The sequence below is a fragment of the Alligator mississippiensis genome, chromosome 1 (assembly GCF_030867095.1).
Source record: "Alligator mississippiensis isolate rAllMis1 chromosome 1, rAllMis1, whole genome shotgun sequence".
NCBI lineage: Eukaryota > Metazoa > Chordata > Crocodylia > Alligatoridae > Alligator > Alligator mississippiensis.
The window spans coordinates 455,490,541-455,496,660 of record NC_081824.1 but is presented as its reverse complement, the minus strand read 5'-3'; the positions used below and the strand labels follow the sequence as shown (position 1 = coordinate 455,496,660).

General features: G+C 44.5%; 1 long non-coding RNA gene across 1 annotated transcript; it reads left to right on the top strand.

Annotated features, from left to right (window-relative positions):
• The first annotated feature begins 514 nt into the window (after positions 1-514).
• On the top strand, positions 515-3,655 carry LOC132250286 (uncharacterized). Its single transcript, XR_009461956.1, has 2 exons — positions 515-686; positions 2,473-3,655. It is a non-coding gene; the product is annotated as an uncharacterized LOC132250286 (long non-coding RNA).
• Positions 3,656-6,120: the final 2,465 nt, after the last annotated feature.

Sequence of the window (6,120 nt, the reverse complement as noted above, 5' to 3'; positions counted from 1 at the left end):
GTATCTTGGGTTGTACATTCCCCGGTCCCACTGTGGGAAGCCTATTTAAACCTGATTGACTAAAACTCAGTTGCCGGGTTAGGGAATGCTGAGGCAAGAGACCGAGTCAGAGGTGGTATGGGCAACATTTGAACAATGGTTAAAGGTTCATCACAGCGTCCAGCCCATTGGAGTCCTGACCCCAAATGCTGTCATACTTTTCCCGGGATGACTGGTGGAAGTCCTCCCCACAAAGTTTATGAACACTCATGCTAAACTGAGGCTTATTCACAACAGGTAAAATACAAAACCCTGATGTGGCAAGCCATCTGAGAAGAAACAATGAGGTATCCTATCCAGTATATCTGCTATCCATAAGAATTTCAAGCTGGCTCTTAAGCGTCTGGTTGATCCTTAACCTTATGTTTTTCCTGGTTGTTAATCAGTTTCTTGAGATGTTCCAAACCAGATAACCCCTTGTCACTAGAAAAGGCAATTATTTACACAATTAAAAGAATGCTTTGAAGAAGCTAAACTGAGGGTATAAAAAAAGCTGTAAAAGCAGCAAACAGTGTGCTTCAAGACAGAAATATCTCTGACACTATCTGTTCTTGTTCTTGAGAAGCTGGAAGAAACAGATTGTCTCCCTTCAAGGATTGTGCAAAGAACTTTACCTGTCAGCATTGCAACCTGAGTGCCTTGGACTGGTGAGACCCCAGCTCTCTCTCTCTCTCTCTCTCTCTCTCTCTCTCTCTCTCTTCTTCTCTCTAGGCATAGATTTCTGAACCTGAATTGTATTAGTTAAATTGAGCTAAGTTTCCCCAAATACTTAGTGAAACCAGGGTAGTATTGTAATTGTTTTAATTGTTTTCCTTTGCGTGTCTATTATTACTAGTACCATTATACATGTCATATACTTAGCAATAAATAACTTTTATAGTCAAACTGGTAGTAACTGAGTATATTTTTCCTTCTCTACTTCCCCTTCCCCACTCGCTCTGCAGCAATGCTTCTTTTACCTAAGCCAAAGATCCCTGTGAAGCCCAGAAATACCGTGGGGTCCGCTCACCAAGAGGCTACCAATACTAGGACAGTTAGGGCAAATGATTGGGACGTACTGAGTTTAAGACACATAAGGGGATCAGCTTGTATGGGCTGGTTGATCCAGTTTGGCTCAGATGTGCCCTAATGAACTGAATGCCAGCCCATGAAGGTGTCAGCTGGACACCCAGCTGGATTCAGAGGTATTCTGTTCACCTGTGTGCTTGTGTCTGATTACATTTTATTGTCACCTTAATGAACTGATTCCTGGCATATGAGGGTGTCAGCCTAACCATGTTGATCAATCCGGCCGGGTCAGGCGTGTCATGTTAATCTGTGTGTGTTTGTGTGCATGACTGATTTGGTGACTGGAGGAACTCAGCCCCATTGAAACTGAGTCTGGCAAGATAGCTCCATTAGGGGTGAGGACTTGCAGAAGGGAGAGATACAGCTCCATGTAGAAACACAAGTAATACAAGCAGCTCATTGATAGAATGACAAAGACCCTAGAAATGTATCCCTAATAAATGAGCACACCCCAAAGTGATGGGCAAATCTAGAAACAACACCCCCTAGAGATGGGGCAGGAAACAGAAGCCAGAGGATGAAGGGAGAGCCCAGAGACCCAGCTGCTCTTGCAGCTGGCGTGATGGAAAGAGCAGCAGCTGGGTGGAAACCCAGGGGCTGTAAATCAGTCTCTCTCAAGCCACATGGGGACCATGTTCTATTCTTTTCTGGTCATCTAAATAGGTACTTTTTCATCATCTACAGGGCATTTTTGGTACTTAGGTGACTTGGGGAATTCTGTTTCTGTATGTGTAACCCAACTCGCATGGATGACTGTGTAGTTGTACAGATCAAACATGTGTGTCCCTTGTGGACCTTAGATGTCTGAAAATGGGGTCAGCTGAAGGAATAGAAAAGGGCCTTGTCTATTTGTAAGATTTCTTCATCATTGTGGCATGGACATGGTACTCTGTATAAGATTTGCCATTATGAATTAACAATGTCTACCCAGCCCTCCTAAGCATTCGGAACTATATTACATTTCCTCTTCCATTATGCTTTTCTTCTTGTATAATTTATACACTTTCATGTTAAAGATAAGATTTGTCAGCAATTATTTTTAACTCCCAAGTTTACATTGTGCACATAAGATCACAATCTCCCAGTGTGAACACACTTCCAGTTATTGTACAGACTTTGTTAAGCTCCTACATGTTGTGTATGCAGCAGCCCTGCTAATAAGTTCTGTTGTTAAACATATTTCCTGCTGCTAATGTCCACAGAAGTCTCAAAGTTAATTTGTCATTTTACACAGTGCCTCAAATTTACCGTAATTCTCCAGTCATATTCATTAGTTTGAACAAATAACATTATGCACAGCGAGAATTTGCTAACATAAAACATAATAGCATGACAAAATAAACATGTCTTATTTTTCATCAACAGATGACTGAGCCCACAGGGTGCTGAGTGCCATCAGTTCCCATGGACTTCACAGGCTAAAGCTCCCTTTTCAAACCTACATTTAACAGAGGAAATTCCTGAATCTCAGCTCAGTGATCGGCAGAGACTTCATACAGATGTTACATATACAGGGGGTTGTATATGCCACAAAATTGACCTTTAAAGCAGCTTTAATGACCTTTTGCAGTGCTTTAATGGTGCTGCTGTTTACACTGCCAGTGGTGTATTGCACGTTTAATCACTTTGGGACACAGCAAAATTAAACATGTTCGAGGTGTTTTAGTTTGCTCCCTTACAGCCGCTGCCCATGGAGGCAGCCCAGCAGCAGCCCATGCAGGCAGGCTCCACTGAAGGGGAAAAAAAAGAAAAGAAGTGGTGATCCTAATTTTTTTTCCCCTCCCTGGAGCCTGCCTGCCTGAGCTGCATGGGGGCCTGGTGCTTCCCTCTGGGGCTGTGGCACCCCCCAAGACTGCCCAGGCCAGGTGCTTGTGGGCAGGTGCCACCTGGGGGACACCACTGCCACCGCGGAGGGAAGCACCACCCTGCCACCCCCTGCCGCTCCCCAACTCAGGGATTGCTCAGCCCTCCGGCAGCTTTCCCTCCTGCTGCCAAAGTTTCATACTGGCACCCATCATCACAGTACTGAGCATGTTCTATCAATGAATAACAACAGCAACATTCCTAATAAACTTTAAGGAGCCTCTGGCACTCCAGCCTTTTCTGGATAAAGTGATTTCTAAGGTAGAGTTTCTTAAGCTGGTTTGTTTAGCCTACTGACACCCTCCCTTGGCATAGTGAGGCATGCCCTGTTTGCAACTAATGCCAGAGTTGGTACACTAGAGTACAGTTAACTCTGCAGACTGGCAAGGAAAAGCCCAAGTTCAAAAAGCCCAAGGCAGAATAAATCTAAGTTACACAGTTTGCTGTAAGCAGCATAGTTTAGATTGGTGGCAAAAAGGACACACGTTCACCCTTTGGTGGAGAGCGCAAATCTTATATCAGGTTCTGCCATTTTCAAGCCACTCTGTGCACCAAACCTCTGTTATGGGTATAGACTAGTTTCCAATCAGTTAGACTGGTGAAAGTATGATGTTTGTACTTGACTCATATGTCTAAACAAAATATGAATCTGAGTAAAAAGCCACAAGTTTCCATACACCCTCTACATCTCCAGCTCTATATGTTCCTTTCTGGTTTCTGTCCACATTTTGAAACATAACTGACAAAGACCTACGCAAGACCTCCCATGAGAGGCAGTGTGGTCTAAAGAAATGAGAACTGAACTGGATCTTAGGACACCTGGAGTCTATTCTCAGTTGTGCCATGGACCTGCCGCAGGACCTTTGCTGTTTCATTTCAACTCTCCCTCCCTTGTCTTTCACTGTGTGTTTAGACTGTAAACTCTTTGAGACTGGGACTCCCTCTACTTCTGTGTTTGTAGCTGCCTAGCAGAAGGATAGGTGTCATGTCTGATAAGAGTTGATGAGAGTGGGCTGTTGTCTCACCTGAACCTGTGCTCCAATCCCTGCCAGAACAAGGACAGGATAAATCAGATTTGAGAGAGAATATTGGCCACTCTTATCTGCCCAGAAAGGACAAGTCAATGAATGCACACGAGTGCCTGCCACTATAATCCCACTATGAAGATGCTGACACCATTGTGGGGACCGAGGGTCGGTCTAAGGCTATGGCCAGTAGCCCGGACCGTCAGGTGGGGTTTTTTCCACGACGGAGTAGAGTTAGGCACGGAAGCGTATTGGTTTTACAAAGAAAGCTTTACTTACACTGCCGATGGTCACAGTGCAGGAAGGAAACTTGCTTGAGTTGCAGTTGCACACAAACAAACACAAGTGAGATCTCTTCCGAACCGCACCGAACCGAGATGAGTCGTCAATGTACAACTCCACGAGCGCTTTACACGGTGGATACGTCAAATTTCCACTATGACGGGGAGTGGCTAAGAGCTGATCAGGCCTCTATGTCCTCCTCCAAGATACACACAGAGTTTGCTCGGCTCCACAGCACGCTCAGAGTTCCCCACGAGATGGTTGTGGAGTCCTCCAACTTGGGCGGAAACTGCTCTAACCTTTTATACGGCTAGCGAGCCAGTTGCTAGCCGCCACATAGGAATAATTTAGAATTGACCAATAGTGGGACACTAATTTGCATACATGTGGCGGGAATTCTTTTGCACCGGGGATTTCTCTCTGCAGTTGAGAAATCCACCGTGCAAAGAAAGCTCCATGTGGCAGGAAAATTCCAATGTGCCGAGGCACTAAAAATCATTGGGTTATGACAACCAGAATATCCGTAAAGTTTGGTATCTACTAAGGAAAGCAGTTACAACCTACTGAAAAGTGCGTACAATTTTGCATTCAGTGTGCAAACTGTAAGCTGGTCTCAACCATATTTTAGTTACCCTTTCAAATGTTTCCTCAGTAGTAGACTGCACCATCTGCCGCACTGTTTGCCTACATGTTTTGCTTGTTACACTGCTCCCCCCACAGCAAACACAGGAGGAACAATGGAGACGATGCTTTTCAGTAAGACGATGCTTCTCTCCCACCCACTTCCTTCCACTCCAGCCGAGATCCATACTACACAACTGTTTCTCCAATTCTATTGCATGCTCATTTCTTTAAACTCCTACTCCAAAGTCTGTTGAAGCCTGCAGAAAAATTTAAGTGGTCTTTGGATCTGGCCTTATTCCTTTACAAAGCCTTGTGAGACTAAGGACCAAATCCGGCAGTCTTGCATACCTGAATTTTCATTTGGGTGAACTGAAGCTTTCTGGGGATTTCCCTCGGAGTGATCCAAATTTGCAGTTTCTGGTTTTCAGAGGTTTAAAATTAAGGAGCATGTCACTGCTGCTGTCACTGGGGAACACACTCCAGGTAAGAGGAGGGAGAAAAACTGAAGGAAAGCTGAGTGGGTGGGCTGGGGATACCTGGGCAAATTAGAAGCAGACAGGTGGCATTGGGAAGTGCAGGACCTAGCTCAGTGTCCAGTTCAGGCTGTGCAACCAAGGAAACATGCAACTATTCAATAAACTTCCACCTCTGATAAATGTCTGAAGCAACAGAGATTCCCAGACAGCAGAGAGCATGTTTTACATGATAACAGAATCTAAAAATGCTAATGGCCTAATGGGACAGAAAGGGAAAGTTGAACTGGGAAAAAGGAGGGCTATATGTCTTAGGGGCAGCAGAGGAAGCAGGAGGCAGGCCTGTCTTTTCTCAGGCACTTAGAGGTACTATAACTATCATGTAATAAAACTGTCAAGAATTTGGAACATAGAGCTTGTATGTGATTTTTCTCATTGGCCCTCTTAGCAATTATATGGTGCAAACATTTCAGTGGATGACTGAAATCCTGGTGTTCAGTGGAGTTTCTCTTGCACTGTACCCAGGGATGTGCAGCAAAAAAGAGATGAAAGAACCAGGACTTGGGAACAGCATGGCTACCTTCACCTAAGGACAGGTGCATCCCAACTCTAGATCTCCATGATTACTAGCTCCATTGGTCACTGGCTCCTATAAGAATATTTCCTTTCATTAAAAAAAAAAAAATGTCCACAACCTACAAAATTCAGTGTGACAAAAAATGAACACAGAGTTAGGATCATCCTTC